Source organism: Nicotiana tabacum, chromosome 9 (genome assembly GCF_000715075.1).
Source record: "Nicotiana tabacum cultivar K326 chromosome 9, ASM71507v2, whole genome shotgun sequence".
Classification (NCBI taxonomy): domain Eukaryota; kingdom Viridiplantae; phylum Streptophyta; class Magnoliopsida; order Solanales; family Solanaceae; genus Nicotiana; species Nicotiana tabacum.
This window is the reverse complement of record NC_134088.1, coordinates 72,749,412-72,768,327: the sequence shown is the minus strand read 5'-3', so window position 1 is coordinate 72,768,327 and position 18,916 is coordinate 72,749,412.

Here is an 18,916-nt window from a genome sequence, read left to right as displayed (position 1 = left end):
GGAGGCATTACCTTTATGGTGTCTCGTGTGAGGTATTCACTGATCATCGTAGTCTACAATACATGTTCAAACAAAAAGACCTCAATCTGAGACAGAGAAGATTGTTGGAACTATTGAAAGACTATGATATCACCCTATAAAGGCCAATGTGGTGGCCTATGCTTTGAGTAGAAAGGTTGTGAGTATGGGCAGCCTTGCGTATATTCCGGTTGGTGAGAGGCCGTTAGCAGCAAATGTTCAGACTTTGGCCAATCAGTTCGTGAGGATAGATGTTTGAGAGTCCAATCAGATTCTAGCTTGCGCAGTCGCTCGATCTTTCTTGAATGAGCGCATCAAAGAGTGACAATATGATGATCCCCATTTGCTTGTTCCTAAGGACATGGTGCGGCACAGTGGTGCAAAGCAGGTTATTGTGGGAGATGATGGAGTTTTGTGGATGCAAGGTCGTATATGTGTTTCTAATGTGGATGGGCTTCGTGAATTAATTCTTGAACAGGCCCACAACTCCCAGTATTCTATTCATCCGGGTGCCACCAAAATATATCAAGATTTGTGGCAACACTATTGGCGGAGGAGAATGAGGAAGGATATAGTTGCATATGTAGCTCGGTGTTTAAATTGTCAGCAAGTCAAGTACGAGCATCAGAGACCTGGTGGTCTGCTTCAAAAGTTAGAAATTCCTGAGTGGAAGTGTGAGTGTATCACTATGGATTTTGTTATTGGAATCCCATGGACTCAGAAGAAGTTCGACGTAGTATGTGTCATTGTGGACAGGTTGACCAAGTCAGTACATTTCATTCCAATGGCAATTACCTATTTTTTAGAGCGGTTAGCTGAAATTTACATTCGTGAGATTGTCCTCCTTCACAGTATGCCTGTGTCTATTATTTCAGATCGAGGTACGCAGTTCACCTCGCACTTCTGGAGGGCTGTACAACATGAGTTAGGCACATGGGTTGAGTTGAGTACATCATTTCATCCATAGACAAACGGACAATCAGAGCACACTATTCAGATATTGGAAGATATGCTTCGCGCTTGTATTATAGATTTTGGAGGTTCTTGGGATCAGTTCTTGCCACTTGCAGAGTTTGCCTATAATAACAACTACCAGTCGAGCATTCAGATGGCTCCATATGAAGCATTATATGGGAGGCGATGTCGTTCGCCAATTGGCTGGTTTGAACTGGGAGAGGCATGGTTATTGGGTACTGATTTGGTATAGGATGCCTTGGATAAGGTCAAGGTTATCCTGGATCGACTTCGCGCAACTCAGTCTAGGACAAAGAGTTATGTCGACCGTAAGGTTCGTGATGTTGCATTCATGACTGGAGAAAGGGTATTGCTCCGGATTTCACCTATGAAAGGTGTAATGAGATTCGAAAAGAAGGAAAAGTTAAGCCTTAGGTATATCGGACCCTTTGAAATTCTTGAAAGGGTGGGTGAAGTAGCCTACAAGCTTGCACTACCACTAGTTTATCAGTAGTTCATCTGGTGTTCCATGTATCTATGCTCCGAAAATATCATGGTGATCCGTCCCATTTGTTAGATTTCAGCTCAGTCCAATTGGACAAAGATTTGACTTATGAGGAGGAGCCGGTAGCTATTCTAGCCCGACAGGTCCGACAGTTGAGGTCTAAAAGTTATCCCTTAGTTCGGGTGCAATGAAGAGGTTAGCCAATTGAGGCAGCTACCTGGAAGTCCGAGCCGGACATACGGAGTAGATATCCCTACCTTTTCCCAGCTCAGGTATTTTTCTAACTCAGTTTGAGGACGAATGTTTGTTTTAGAGGTGGAGAATGTGATGACCTAATATGTTATCTTTAATTTTAAATATTTATTTATGTGTTTTGAGACCTAAAAAATTACTATTCAGTATTCCTCGACTTGCGTGCACAGTCCATAAATTTTTTCGGAAAGTTTTTATATAAAAATTGATTAAAATGTGAAATAGAGCTTTAAAACTCAACTGAGTTGACTTCGGTCAAGGTTTTGAGCCAACTGGCCTGAATCAGTGTTTTGATGGTTCCAATAGGTCTGTATCGTGATTTGGGACTTGGGCGTATGCCCGGAATCTAATTCAAAGGTCCCTAACTCAAATTATCATCATTTAACGGAAACTAGAAATTTAAAGGTTTAAGGATTCCTAAATTTGGTCATAATCGGGTTTTTGTTGATACCAGGTCCCGATTTAGATTCCGAGAGTTCGATCAGTTTCGTAACAATATTTATGACTTATGTACAAAATTTGAAGTTATTCTGAGGTACGAAGGCACATTTTCCGTTAGTTTTTGAAAAACATAAATAAAAAGTTTGATTTTATAAAGCTTGAATTTCTGAAGTTTGACCGGAGATTTGACTTTTGAGCAAACGACCCCTGAATGGAATTTTGATGATTCCAATAGCTTTGTATGATGATTTCGGACTTAGGCGCATGTTCGGATTTGGATTTGGAAATCCATAGGACAATTCGGCGCATTTTGGCGAAAGTTGGAAAATAGAAGATTTTTGGAAAGTTTGACCGGGAGTTGATCTTATTGATATCGGGATCGGAATTCAATTATGGAAATTGGAACAAATCCATTATGTCATTTATGACTTGCATGCAAAATTTGAGTTCATTCCGAATTGATTTGGCATGTTTCGGCGCGAGTTATAGAATTGAAAATTTCATAAACTCATAAGTTTGAATCGACACGTGATTTGTAGTTTCGCCGTTGTTATGTGTGATTTGAGACCTCGAGTAGGTCCATAATATGTTTTGACACTTGTGATGTGTTAGAACAGGGTCCCGAGGGGCTCGGATGAGTTTCGAAGTGGTTTCAAACCATTTTTATGTCATTTTCAACTACTGGGTTTTTGACAGCAGTGTGCGAAATTTCTGATGTGCAGAGCTGACTGTGGAAGCTTATATCTCGCAATCTATAAGGAATCTGAATATTATCAAAACATAAACGCTGTATCCCTTTGATTCTAGTTTCCATAAAGATAAAATATTGATCATTTTGATATTTGTACTGAAAGTTATGATCGATTGAAAAATTTGGACAGAATATATATGTCGAAAGTCCGACATTTTTGTTCATTTTTAGAGTTTTAGACCTCGGTTTTGGGCGATTTCAGAGGCATTTTTCACGAGTTTTAGTTGGGTAAGTATTCTTTATCCGAAATTAGTTATATTTCATAATTCTATACTCATTTACATCATGAATCTGTGAATTTATGGAAAAAAAAATCAGATTTTTATAAAATCTTCCAAAAACAAAAACTTAAGATTTAAAAGCCAATCCGATGTCGAAATTTGATAATTTTTATATGGTTAAACTCGTATCAGAATGGGTATTCGAATTTCGTGAGTTTTCCGGGATCCGAGACGTGGGTCCCACTGTCGATTTTTGAAATGAATTTCAGATTATAATCCGAAAAATTAGTAAATTCATATGGAATTAATTCCTACGATTTGTATTGAGTATTGAATTATTTATGACTAGATTTGAGGTTTTTGGACACGAATTCGTGAGGCAAAGGTTTATTGAAATCTTGAATTCGGTTGCGAAGCGAGGTAAGTGTCGTGGTTAACCTTGACTTGAGGGAATAGAACCCTTGAATTATTTGTTAAGTGAAATTTATGTGAACTACATATAGGCGAGATGACGAGTGTCTATACGTCGTCAAATTAATCGGTTGCCTAATTATTTGAAAATCATGAATTAATTATTATATTAATTATTTTTCTCATATTCCTTGCTCAATATTATGCCTTGAATCCATGATATAATTGCTACATGCTTATTTAATTTATGTGACTTAATTGCTACTTGACATTTAGCATACTAATTATTAAATTTGCCTATTTCCTCCTTAATTTCCATAATTAATTGCTACTTGTCATCACTTATTTCTAAATAAATCATAGTTATTGTATACTTGTTGTCTTATAATTTCATATTAATTACTACATTTATTGGAGTAATTTCTTTTATATAAATTGGTAAATTATATTATTTGAGGAGCAGGTTGCATGCTACAACATAAATGAAAGTGAATATATTTGAGGAGCGGGCTTCACGCCGCAACATAACTAATTGAAATGAATATATTATAGGAGCGGGTTGTGCGCCGCAACAGAATTGATTGAAAAGATATATTGAGGTTCGGGTTACACGCCGCAACCGAATTAAATGAAAAATAAATATATTGTGGGATCGTGTTGCACGCCGCAACGAATTGAATATGAATATATTGTGGGATCGAGTTGCACGCCGCAACGGAAATTGATTGAAATAATAATTAATTATGACTGTCGAGTTAGCTTCAACTGTTGAAATGAGTTACCTGTTTAATTTGTATTATTGTTGTTGTTATTATTATTGCATACATGTTAATGTAAGTGACTTGCCTTAGCCTTGTTACTACTTTGTCGAGGTTAGGTTCGGCACTTACTGGGTACATAGGGTCGGTTGTACTCATACTACACTCTGCACTTCTCGTACAGATACCAGAGTTGGTCCCAGTGGCGTACAATAGATTTTCTCGGATTCAGCTATTCGCAGGAGACTTGAGGTATAACTGTATGGAGTTCGTAGTTCTGAAGTCCCCTTCCACTTTATCATAGTTGTGTATTTCTTTCAGACAGCTTCATTTGCATTCAAACCTTTATTTGTATTATTCTAGTAGCTCGTGCACTTATGACACCAGTTCTGGGATGGTATTTAGACGTCGCTATTATTATGGTTTACTCACTTTATTTCAGATTTTATTCCAGTTATTAGCTTCTTTGTTATTAATCAAATAAAATATTTAAAAATAATGGTTAAAATTATTCTAATGTTGGCTTGCCTAGCAAGTGAATTGTTAGGCGCCTTCACAGTCTCGAAGGTGGGAATTTCGAGTAGTGACATTTGGTTTGAGCCGGGTGAGGCTAGATTGATGGGCCCGGATTTGGTTAGAGATGCTTTGGAGAAGGTCAAGTTGATCCGGAATTGGCTTTGTACAACACAGTCTAGGTATAAGAGTTATGCCGATCGGACGGTTCGTAATGTAGCATTTATGGTTGGAGAGAGGGTTTTGCTGCGGGTTTCACCCATGAAGGGTGTGATGCCGTTCGGGAAGAAAGCAAGTTGAGCCATAGGTATATTAGTCCTTTTGAGATTCTTGAGAGATTGGGGGAGGTGGCCTACAAGCTTGCATTGCCACCTAGCTTATCTGCAGTTCACTCAGTGTTCCATGTTTCCATGCTTCGGAAGTATCACAGTGACCCGTACCATATTTTAGATTTTAGTTCAGTCCAATTGGACAAGGATTTGACTTATGTTGAGCAGCCGGTGGCCATCCTGGACAGACAGGTCCGAAAGTTGAGGTCAAAGAACATTACTTCACTGAAGGTTCAGTGGAGGGGTCAACCAGACGAGGAGGAGACATGGGAGACCGAGCATGATATACGTAACCGTTATCCACAATATTTCACCATTTCAAGTATGTCTCTATACTCATACGAGGACAAACATTTGTTTTAAGAGGGGGATGATGTAACGACCCGGCCAGTTATTTTGATTATTTTAGCCTCGTTCCCCTATTTATTGCCTTCTCTATGGTATATTGTTGTTATGTGACTTGTCGGGGTGATTGGTTTGGTTTCTGGTGAAGGTCAGAGTGAATTGAGACACTTAGTCGCAAAGTTGGAAGCTTAAGTTGAAAGAGCTTATCGGAGTTTGACTATTGTATAGACGAATCCGGAGTGATTTTTTGATGGTTCCGATAGCTTCTTATGGTGATTTTGGAATTAGGCTCGGATATTGATTTGGAGGTCTGTAGGTCGTTTTTGCTTGAATTGACAAAAGTTGGAAAGTTAAAGGTTTGGAAGATTGAGAAGTTTGACCAAGAGTTCACATTATTGATATCGGGTCCGGATTTAGGTTCTAGAAGTTGGAATAGGTCCGTTGTGTCATTTATGATTTGTATGCAAAATTTGAGGTCATTCAGAGTTGGTTTGGTATGTTTCGACATTAGTTTTAGAAGTTGGAAGTTCATTAGTTCATTAGGCCTGAATTGATGTGTGGTTCGTGGTTTTGGTATTGTTTGATGTGATTTGAATCTTCGAGCGAGTTTGTATCGTGTTTTATGGCATGTTGTTGTGTTCAGACGGGGTTCCAGGGGCCCCGAGTGTGTTTCGGATTGAGTTCGGGCCATTTGTTCATATATTGAGATTGCTGGTTTTCTGTGCTTCTGGTTTCCTTCACTGCGTTCGCGAAGGTTCAGCCGTGATCACGTAGAGTCCTTGTTGGCAGATTGGTAATTTCTCTTCGTGATCGCATAAATAAGGATGTGTTCGCGGATGGTTGGAATGTTTTGCGCTGCGAACACGGGTAATGTATCGCAATTGCGTAGAAGCAAGGGGAAACTGTGCTGAGCAACGCGTTGTTCATCGCGAAGACTTGGGATGTTCTGCCATCGCGTTCGCGTTTATAGTCACACGATCGCGTCTTTTGTGAGCTGATGGAGTTTGTTCTCCGTGATCGTGAGGGATTTTCCACGATCGCGTAGAGTAATCACTAGGAAGCAGATATTAAAATTTCCAAATCATGAGTTAGAGTTATTTTTCATCTTTTGAGTTAGAGAGTTCAGTTTTGGGCGATATTGAAACAGAGTTTCAAGGAGTCAATCGGGGTAAGTGTTCTTGACTCGGATTTAATTATTATACATGAATACATCAATATTTTTATCATTTAATTAGTGTTTTGAGTTGAAAAAATTAGGGAATTTTGTGAAAATGTCCTAAGCTATAATTTGAGGATTTGAAAGTCGATTTGAGGTCGAACTCGTTACTGATTGGGTGTTCGAATTTTGTAAGTTTGGTCGGGTTCCGAGAGGCAAGCTCGGGGTTGCGTTTTTGAGTTGACTTTTTGATTTTCTTTAAAGATTGCAACTTTATTATCCGGAATAGTTTCCTATGGTTTGTATTTATGGTATAAAATTATTTTGGCAAGATTCGAGCTGTTCGGAGTTGGATATTTGCTGAAAAGGCTTACTAGTGGATTGAGTTAGCTTGTTTGAGGTAAGTAACTTGCCTAACTTTATATGGGGGAACTACCCCTTGGGATTTGAGTTGATTGTGCTATTTGTGATATGTGAAAGCCGTGTACGCAAGGTGACGAGTGGGTACACGGGCTATATGTGGTATTTGACATGTTTAGGCTATTTGGACTCTTTTTATGCCTTATTGAATTATCATAGCATGTTATATATATTTTTTCATTGTTACTCTACCCTTACATGTATTAATCTACCCTCACATGCCTTATTTGATATTGTTAACACTTGTTCGACCTTTTACTTGTTGTTTGCTCTTATATGCTTTAGTTGAAGTTATTGTCTTCCTTATTGTCTCTTACTTCTTTAATTGTTCAATTGTTTACTCAAAGTTGTTGTTATCGTGGAATAGCTTCTTGTTGAGTTATTGGTGTTGAAGTTGAAAAAGTTGTGATCACATTGAGGAAAATTTATTAATTATTGAAATACCATTTTTGTTGAGCTATTCACTTCTAGTTTGCTATTGTTGAGACTCTTGTACACATTGTGGTTGAGCCATGGGATCTTTGTTGTGGAAACCTTGGTATTGTTGATTCTTTTAGCAAGTTGTGGCATACGGGAACTTGTGGTCCGAGTTGTGATTATGTTGTGATATGATTCACATACGGTGGTATAAGGATAGGGGTTAGAGTGCATGCAGCGGCATAAGGTGGGATTTATGTGGGTGTTGCTAGTAAGGGAATTATTCGAAGTCACACGGCGACATAAGGTGGGCTAAAGTGCATGTAGCTATTTCGGAAAAATTGTTTTCAAACTATCTAATTGTAAGGCTCACGCGGCTTTATAAGGAAAGATAGTGATTGTGATTGTGAAATGAGATTACGAGGCAGTACCTCAGTTGTGATTCGTGTTGTTATCTCTCATTTACCTCACTTGTATTTTTTTGCATTGTTTTCTTGATGTTCTTATTGTGTGTTTCTTCCTTGTAGCATTTATTGCTTTAAATTCAGTTGTAGTCTATCTTGTTGTATTCCTTTATTACCTCATTTTCCTCGTTTCCATTCTTAGACTGTATTATACTTGTTTAACTTATTTTTCTTATCCTTGTAGGTGTCTTGACCTGGCATTGTCACTACTCTATCGAGGTTAGGCGTGATACTTATTGGGTACCGTTGCGGTGTACTCATACTATGCTTCTGCGCATCTTTTTATGCAGATCCAGGTACCTCATATCAGGCTACACATAGTAATTTGGCTATTCATCTCAGACACTTCAAGGTATACCTGCCCGGCATTCGCAGGCCTCGAAGTCACCCTCTGCCCTTATATTTTTATTGCATACTCTTTATTTAGACAATGATGTATTAGGTATATTTCAGTATATTCGTGTAAAGCTTATGACTCAGTCTTACCAAGTTTTGGGAGTTATTGTCAGCGGTATTGTTTAGTTCTATTATGGTAGCTTGATGGTTTAATTTGAAGTTCTATTGTTATTTCCGCTATTTCTTCATGTATGTTAAGCTTACCTAGTCTTAGAGACTAGGTGCCATCACGAAATCCTACGGTGGGAGATTGGGGTCGTGACAGATCTCCATAGAACCTACCGAGGGACCTTGTCATACTCTGTATCTAGGTCAATACAAACCATGTGCAAATCGTTCTTCCTATCCTTGTACTGTTCCACCAACCTCCTAATAAGGTGGAATGCTTCAGTTGTCGAATGACCAAGCATGAATCCGAATTGGATGTTGGATGTAGACACCGCCCTCCTCTCCTTCACTTTCGTCACCCTCTCCCAACCATTCATGGTATGACTTAGTAAGTTGATACACCTATAGTTGTTAAAATTCTAGATATCACCTTTGTTCTTGTACAATAGGGTTATCGTACTCTGCCTCCATTCATCTGGTATCCTCTTCATCCTAAATATAACATTAAACAGTCCAGTTAACCACTCCAAGCCTGCTCTACCCACATACCTCCAAAATTTAATCGGAATTTTATCTGGCCCGGTCGCTCTGCCCCTACACATCTTACGTTTTTCCCCATGACCTCCTCAATCTTAATGTGCCTACAGTACCTAAAATCTCGACGACTCCCGGAGTGCCCCAATTTATCTAGCATAATGTCTTTGTTCCCCTCTTCATTAAGAAGTTTATGAAAGTAAGTTCACCATCTCCTCTTAATCTGAGCCTCTTCCATTAATATTCTGCCTTCTTCGTCTTTGATACACCTTGCTTGGTCCAGATCACGAGCATTCCTCCCTCTCGCCTTAGCCAGCGGGAATAACTTCTTGTCCCCGCCTTTGTCCCCCAGTTCTTCTTAAAGATGACCAAAAGCTACAGTCTTAGCCTTCGTGACAGCTAACTTCGCCTCCTTCCTAGCTTCCTTATACCTTTTTCTGTTCACTTTTCTCTCCTCCTCATTTGTGCTCTCCACTAACTGCATGTACCACGCCTTCTTTGCTTTCACTTTTTCTTGAACCTCTTCATTCCACCACTAGTCGCCTTTATGTCTGCCAAAGTAACCCTTCGTAACCCCTAACACCTCTCTCGCATCCTTTCTTATATAACTCACAGTCATTGTCCACATATCGCATGTATCCCCGATACTCCTCCAGGACCACATAACTATCAACCTCCCCTCTAACTCCCGAGCTTTATCCTTAGTCAAGGTTCCTCACTTGATCCTCGGTCGACCCTGTACAACCCTCTTCTTCCTCTTTAACATGATACTGACATCCATCACCAGGATCCTAAGCTGTATCGTGAGGATCTCACTCGGGATAACTTTGCAATCCTTGCACAACCCTTTATCACCCCTCTTGAGGAGAAGATAATTTATCCGAGTTTTAACTACCGTACTTTGAAAAGTGACCAAATGCTCCTCCATCTTCAGAAAACTAGAGTTCGCAATTAAAAATATTAGTATTGTTTATGTCCTCGACAAGTTTTCATACTTTAAATAATAGAATCATTACTTACAGTTTTAAATATCATACGTTGTATATAGCAAGCTAAAAATCATTAAATAATTCTTCGTCCATCCGATTACGTAGATCTTTTTATGTACTTCTATTTTCCTATAGATATGTGATTTGCATTATTAATTTTTTTATTATAGTAGTAGTTTAAGGTTAATTTTATTATCTTTTTCTAGTACTTTATTTTTTGACAAAATGTAAATCTTTTTATGAGATTAACCTTTTAATTTTGAAATTCTCCTTTTCAATGAATACTTACAACCTACTATTATCAATGATAATCTTCAAGAGAAAAAGATGGAATTACAATATCACATTTCATGAAATATTAGTAAAAGCTTTCTCTTTAAAGAATAACTTAGAAAAAGAAACAATAAAGAAACAAAATCATGCTTAATTAAAAAGTTCAATGGAGCAAGTAGGAATTGAACCCTTAACCTTAGAGTCGAAGGTGCACTTAGTGACCACTAAGCCCGATTGCCCACTTGAGCATGGGTTCATATATGCTTATTTAAGAATAAAATCAGAAAAATACAAGTAATATACATAATCTAAGAAGGGGAGCATGGATTCACGTGAACCTACCACTCCCATATAGATTCGCCCCTGAGAGAGAGGGCAAAAGACAATAAAGTGGGTTGTAATAGGGGATCAGATATGTTGTAGGAAATAGAGTCCACCCATATCAAGTGTTCATAGGGTCCACTAGGGTAAAACCTAGTAGTTTTACTTATTATGCAACTCTAAGTATACATATGGTGTACTTCTAAAATGTACAGTACGCAATATTTTTCCTACGCCTTCTCCTAAAACAATTAGGGTTTAGACTGTGAAATAGGAAGATTGATCCAATACATCGTGACAATAACCATCGATCAGTAATTCTAGCCATGGTTCATCTGTCTTCCTCTTTCACTACGAAGAACAAGTATGTTTTTCGTTTTATGATATACGCAACCATCTAATTTGTTTAGATATACGCGTTTCTGCATTAGATAATAAAATTGTTGCCGAAAATTGAATAGTTGGAGGAGAAACATGTGAGAGAATAAGTAAAAAGGTTAATTACTATGTAAATATATATAATCATAATATATTATAAGTGTGAATCTTCTAAGTCAAGATTGAATTATAAAAATACCCACTAAAAGCTGAAAGACTATTTTACCCTTTCAAAAATCAAATAATTCTTCTGCGTTAAACTACAAATATGTAATTTTAGATGTTAGCTATTGAATTTTAAAGTCTTGACTTGTGACATGATCAGAAAATTTATGGTTACTTCAACATTAAAAGTATATTCACTGTATAAAGTCTTCTTTGAGAACGTTACTATCTTTCTCTATTGGAATTTATAACGTGAGATAATGAAATATTAATGTGGCAATTAATAGTTCTATTTTCAGCATAAGAAAATACAAGGGGAGCAAAGGGACAGAGGTTACGTTGAGGAAGAAAGGAAAGAAAAGGCCAAGGATTGTTTTGATCAACTCATGGCTATAAATCTTCGTTCATGTGAGTTCATTCATTCCCATAATTAGTTTTGCAATGACATTTTAATTTTTTCTTTTTGTCGGTCTCGATTTTGTTGAATGCATTTGATTGTTTGATGTGCTTCAACATCAAATTAACCACTTTGGGATCTGGAACATAACTAGCTGACAAGTCATAGAAAAATAAATCGTGGTGTAGACAGGTAAATGCAATTAGGAGTTTCATTTGAGTAAGTTAAGGGAAATATTGTTGTTTTATTTCATATTATTTGTCTTCTTTTTAAGAATTTTTTGTATTTGGAACCTATAAAATTATATCTTGTCCGTTTCAGTTGTCTCTATTTAGTTTTCTTTTGTTATCTTCCTCGCTGTCATAAAAGTTTATTTGGTTCTTCAAAGAATTTATCCGTTAAGTGCAGGGGCGTTAGTTGTTTAGGGAAAGAATATGTTCATGATATAATTAACTTTAACTTAAGAAGTCTAGCACAACATTAGATTTTTAAGGCCAAGAATCGTTGTTGTTTTATTTTCATATTATTTGTTTAGTGTTTTCTGTGTATTTGAAGAACCTATTAAATTATATCTTGGCCGTTTCAATTGTTTCTATTTAGCTATCTTTTGTTATGTTCTTCAACATCCTCTTAGAAGTTTGTTTTGTTCTTTAAAGGATTTATCCGCTAAATGCAGGAGAGCGTTAGCTGTTTAGGGAAAGAAGATATTCATGGTATAATTTTTTTTCTTCTAACTAGAACTTAAGAAGTCTAGCACAACATTAGTTTTTAAGGCCAAGAATCTTTATATTGTTTAAACGTGCATATTAAATTATTCTAGCACATACCAGTATTTTTGTTTTTTTATTTAAATATTTTATTGTGCTTTAATCAATTATTTCTACTTTAAAAAGAAAATTCTACTTTATATTAAGAGAACATTATATTGGTAAATCTTCTATTTTATTTTTACTGGGAAGGTGTTTTTTATTCCTAAAGTTTTATTTCATAAGATTGGTACTTATTGACACTTTTTAACGAGGAAAATAATAGGATTCTATATACCAACAATTTGCTCTAAAGATATACAATCTTTTAATTAATAATTGACTGGTTTAGATTTTTTTCGTTAAACAAAAAAAAAAACTAAGATTTTATCATATCAACAACAACAACATACCCAGTGTAGTCTCACAAGTGGGAGATTTTATCATATCATATGCAATATTTTATATCTGATAAGATCAAAATTAATCTCATGACACATTGTATATTTTGATCCACTATAACTAAATATAATTGCTCTGCATCTTTCTTCTAGATTTCATGATGTTCCTATTTTTCCTATGATTGCTGTGGTGATACTAATATTATCTCCTTTTGTCTTTTTGTCCTTTTTATCTTTTTATTTTTTGAGCCGAGGGTCTTTCAGAAACATATCTCTACTCCTTCGGGGTAGGGGTATTGATCTGCGTACACACTATCCTCCCCATACCCCATTATTGGGATTTTAGTAATTTTTCAAATTTACAATACATTCAAACGGTATCTAATTATTTTAGAGTCAACTGTCAAATTGGTCGAATAGACTCACTATTCATGAGCTCGTATTTTTTCCTTCAAATTTCATGTTGATCGCACATGTATTTCAATAATGTATATGCCATTTTAAGAAGTTATAACAAACACATGCGGGGACACCCTACGCAAATTCTTGTATAACATGTTACTCTAAAAGTAAGAATTTGATTATTTCAAAAATATATTACTATGCACACATATGATTATGCCTAAAGAGGAAAATTAATTTTTCTGCATACTTTGCTAACCTTAACTATATAGAAGTTATGACCATAATACTTCAGAGGGGCAAACTTTTCTCTATGTATTTTGAAACTTATTATTTCACTAATTTTTACGTTATGATCCAATATAATCTTTTGTCAATTTCACTATATTAGAATCTGATTTACGTTTTTATTTGGAAAAACTACACAAAATACCTACTTTGCGTATTATATTACCTATTTTCACCCATCATTAAATTAGTTACATAAATTCATAAAATACCCATACGATTAAAACAAATTACCGGCCCACCCAAATCTTAATTCCTGAAGTCACAAGACCACTTATTATTGAAGCTGTACCACAAGGGTACATGGTTTGATGTTGGGAGCTCAACATATGTACCTTCAGAATCATGCTGCTGCTGCTTCTTAGTTGTGTTTTTTTCTTTATAGTTTGGGGTTAATGTAAGTTGAATTTAGCGACCCTTTCGTGATTAGAAAAAAAAGAAAAATTAAGTCACGAGACTTATTTGCCAAAGTTAATGCTATCAAATCCATCATCGAAGGACCTTGAAGCTTAAAATTCATGAATTGATTTTATTGAATTTGTAGTCATTTCGATCCGATTCTGATTAGAGTGTATTTGAAGTATTGATTGAAGGTTGTAGCTAAAGTTTAGTCAATTTGGTGAAAATTTTGGAGTAGAGTTTTAAACTCTGGGCTGAAATTAGTTGAACTAACGAAAAAGAAGAATTTGCACTGTATACCAAAGTAATATATTGTATACCATTTTAGTATACAATAATTAATTTAAGAGTATACAATTAATTGAAACAGTATATTGTTGTATTCAATATAATATAATAGTATACTATTATAATATACAATATAATATATCAATATACTATTACAATTTGGCCCTTTTAAAAATTTAAAATTTTTCACTGGGTTCTTTTTTAATTTTCCAATGGAGCTCTCATATTTTATTTAAAAATTTTCTTAAATGAGATATTTGATGGAGTTTCATGGAGGTATTATCCACTTCACCAACAGTAAATGTGGAAGTGCACATAAAATACTAATATAACTATTTGCTATACTTATATATTATTTGTGTCACAATCCAATTCCCGCTATAGGCCGTGATGGCGCCCAACGTCGTCGTTAGACAAGCTGACGGTGAACTATCAATTTAATTATTCATTTTATAGCTTTTAAAATTATGGCTTTTGTTAAATAAAGAAATTAATGCATAGAAAATCATGGATATATAAAATATTAGTAAGACATAAAATAAAAAGGTGACAATATTAGGCAAAACCATAAAAATCTACTAGAAAATCCCAAAATTCGATGTCACAAGTGCACGAGTAATCTAGTAGAATATACAAACCACTATATCTACTGTCTGAAATGAAATAGATAGAAATGAAAATACAACGGGATGGAGACTCCGGGTGATTCTTTAAACATAATATCAATTTAAAACCTCCAAGTATCACATGCCAATTTTAACACATTAGAGATACCAAGTAATTATCAAGTCTTAAGTCAAGAAAGAGATATCAAGATAATAAGACTCCTAGCAACATCACGCACGATTTATGCCGAGGTCGTACAACCCGATCAAGAATAGTATGTACATTAGCGAGGGTCGACCAGCGCGAACCATAGATGCATCTAATATACTGCTGAGGCGTTCGGCCCGATCCACAGGAATAGAGAAACTCTACAAACTCCGATCAACGGCTACTACATAGGAATAATACTCAAAAAAGGCATAATTTCCACTAACAATCACGTATTCCGCCAAAAACTCAAGGTAATGAAACTCGGTCTCATAAAAACCTTATCCAATTTTAATTATAAATTTGAGTAGCTAAACTAACAAGTTTGGGTTTAAATAATACAAATATTGCATGGTAAAGTCCAAAATCTACTCGAACATAAGCATGGCTTTAGCTACGGACGGACTCTCGTCACATCGTGCGTATGTAGCGCCCACAATTATTAGCAAATAACAATTTAAAACACTTATGGGGATAATTTCCTCTTACAAGGTTAGGCAAGAGACTTACCTCATTTTTAAGTCCTCTTCCCGGTCCACAAATTATATTAATAGCCTCAAATCGGTGCCGAGCAAACCGAAACTAGCCAAAGGTTGTGCAAACTAATCAATATATGCTCAAAAGTTCATAATTTAACTGTTAGAGTAATTACCCAAAATAATTTGAAAAACTCCTAAAAGTCACCCCTGGCACACGTACCCGGATTCCGAAAATTACTGTAGATAAATATTATCCATAACCTTACAAACTCAAATGTAGAGTTTCTACCCAATTCCATAATTATTTTCATGGTCTAATCCCATTTTTACCAAAACCTAGTTTTTTTTAACAAAAACTCTAAAATTCCACAATTTACATGTTAAAATCTACCCATAATCTATGTGTTAAACTCACATTATGTAAAAACTACTTACCTCAAGAAGTTAGGTGAAAATCCCTCTCTAAAGAGCTCTAAAATCGGCTAAGAGTGGAGAGAATTGAACAAAATGAGCCTAAGTCCTGTTTTTAATCAAGTTTCTTCCTAGTGAATCCTTCTTCGCGATTGCGACCTTCCCTCGCAATCGCAAAGGCAAAACAGCCAAGGCTCGGAAAAATGCACATCGCGAATGCGAAGGCTTGACTGACATAGCCTACACGAACGCATGAGCCTCTTCGCGAACACGTGAGCCTCTTCGCGAATGCGAACCAACTGCCTGACCCCTTCCCCAGCTGACCTTACCTTATGCGAACGTGAACTTACGTACGCAAAGGCGATGACCAGTGGCCCAGGGCATCGCGATCGCGAGCTCCTGTCATGACTCAAAATCCCACCTCAGACGTCGTGATGGCACCTAGTCTCTAAGACTAGGTAAGCCGATTTCAATTACATTTCAAGCCCTTATTTTTTAATCAAATAGGTAATCAAAACTAACAGCGGAAACAAGTATGAATACAACAACCACCCAAGATTGATAATACAGAGTCACGAACTCTAACTTAATACATGGAATGATGACGAGGACTGAATATACAATACTGTTTGATTAAAATTTAACAGTACAATGAAATGACAAGACTCCAAGGGAATGCGATGACCAAGCAGCTCTACCTTGAATCCTTACGATCCCGCTTTAAATCTGCCCAAGTCCGATATCTCTAATACCTAGCTCTGCACAAAAATATGAAGAAGTGTAGTATGAGTACACCACGGTCGGTACCCAGTAACTATCAAGACTAACCTCAGTGGAGTAGAGACGAGGTACAGTCAAGACACTCACCAGTCTAAAAACTTGTGTAATATGATATACAAAATAATAGGAAATAAATAACAATAAGGACAACACAAATCAACCAGTGAAATGCACAGTAGGACAACAAGAGCACCATTAATATTGCTCAACAAATAATGATTACAAGTACACTCAATTGAATCAAGTCTTTCAAATATAAATCTTTCGCCTATATACTTCTCAAATAATATTCTTCAGGATATAATACTTTCCAATAAATATATTTCAAATATACTCCCTTCAAATAAATATCTTTCAATATAATTATTTCAAATAAACTTTTTCAAATATAATTCTTTTAAATAAATCTTCTTGAATAAAATCCTTTCAAATAAATATTTTGAATATAATTCTTTCAATTAAAAAGTCACCATGTGACATCTCATTTCATAATCATACAAATACGGGTCTCAACCTATTTTTATTTTTTTCGTAAACATGGGTCTCAACCCACTTTCATATTTCCTCGACACTTCGTGCCCATAATTAAATCATCATATTTTCCGGCACCTCGTACCCACTTTTCATATCACATCTGCACGGACAGTTCATCTGCCAATAATAAAACCATCATATTTATTCACGGCACCTCGTGCCCACATTTTATTTCATAATCTGCCTGGAAATAGCCGCAAGCTCCCATTTTCAATATCAATCAGACTATTATCAATTTACCAATAAAAAGACAAATTACACAAGGTATAAAAATAATCACAAGGAAAATCACAACATCACATAAAAATTTCCAACGCAGCAACTTCACATCATCACATATCATCCGTGACAATAGCCACCCTTATCTCTTCTATAGCCACCCTCATCACTCCTATAATAGCCTCCCTTATCCCTCCGCCCTGACAATATCTATAGCCACCCTTATCGCTCCTATAGCCACCCTTATTGCTCCTGTAGCCACTCTTATCGCTCCGCCCAGACAATATTCCAACAAACACATCAACATTGAAATGTCACCCTTATACCCACATAATATCAACTCACACAATACAACAATTTACACGGAAAATTATCACAGCAACATAATAAAATCAATTCATATCACAATTTGCCCAATGACCGCAATCAAATTCCAAAGATACAACCAAATCAATTAAATTCACAACAATTAGCTGAAGGCTCCACACAATTTATATAACACCCCAAAAAACAATCAGTAGAGATATAAATTACTCAGCATAAAGCAAAGCCTTCATTAATCCAAATTCTCAATAATTATAAAAACACCTCTTCTTAAGCTCATTTAATTAATTATTTACAGAGAAAAAATCCATAATGAAATTAAATTCCAAGAATGATCAAACCAACAAACTCACGAAATTACATAAATAATCAAGTAACAATCATATCAAATTGTCATATAACAACCAATTCAATAACAAGGATTTAGGCATGACAAATAGATGATTAAATATAAGCTAATAATTATCCAATTTACTACACAATATGCCTAAGAATTTAACTCAATAAATTTTTCACATATAAGCCGAGTACGTACTCGTCACATAGCGTACTCGGCTTTTTCACATTTCACAAATGACGCATAAGACTCGATGGCTAAGGGGTAATTCCGCCACTCGAGGTTAAGCAAGACACTTACTAGTCTAAAAACCTGTGCAATATGATATACAAAATAATAGAAAAAAACAACAATAAGGACAACACAAATCAACCAGTGAAATGCATAGCAGGAGAACAAGAACACCATTAATATTGCTCAACAAATAATAATTACAAGTACACTCAATTGAATCAAGTCTTTCAAATATAAAGCTTCCTCCTATATACTTCTCAAATAATAATCTTCACGATATAATACTTTCCAATAAATATATTTCAAATATACTCCCTTCAAATAAATATCTTTCAATATAATTATTTCAAATAAACTTTTTCAAATATAATTCTTTCAAATAAATCTTCTTGAATAAAATCCTTCCAAATAAATATTTTGAATATAATTCTTTCAATTAAAAAGTCACCATGTGACATCTCATTTCATAATCATACAAATACGGGTCTCAACCCATTTTAATATTTTTCGTAAACACGGGTCTCAACCCACTTTCGTATTCCCACGGCACTTCGTGCCCATAATTAAATTATCATATTTTTCTGGCACCTCGTGCCCACTTTTCATATCACATCTGCACGGACAGTTCACCTGCCAATAATAAAACCATCATATTTACTCACGGCACCTCATGCCCACATTTTATTTCATAATCTGCCTGGAAATAGCCACAGGCTCCCATTTTTAACATCAATCAGACTATTAT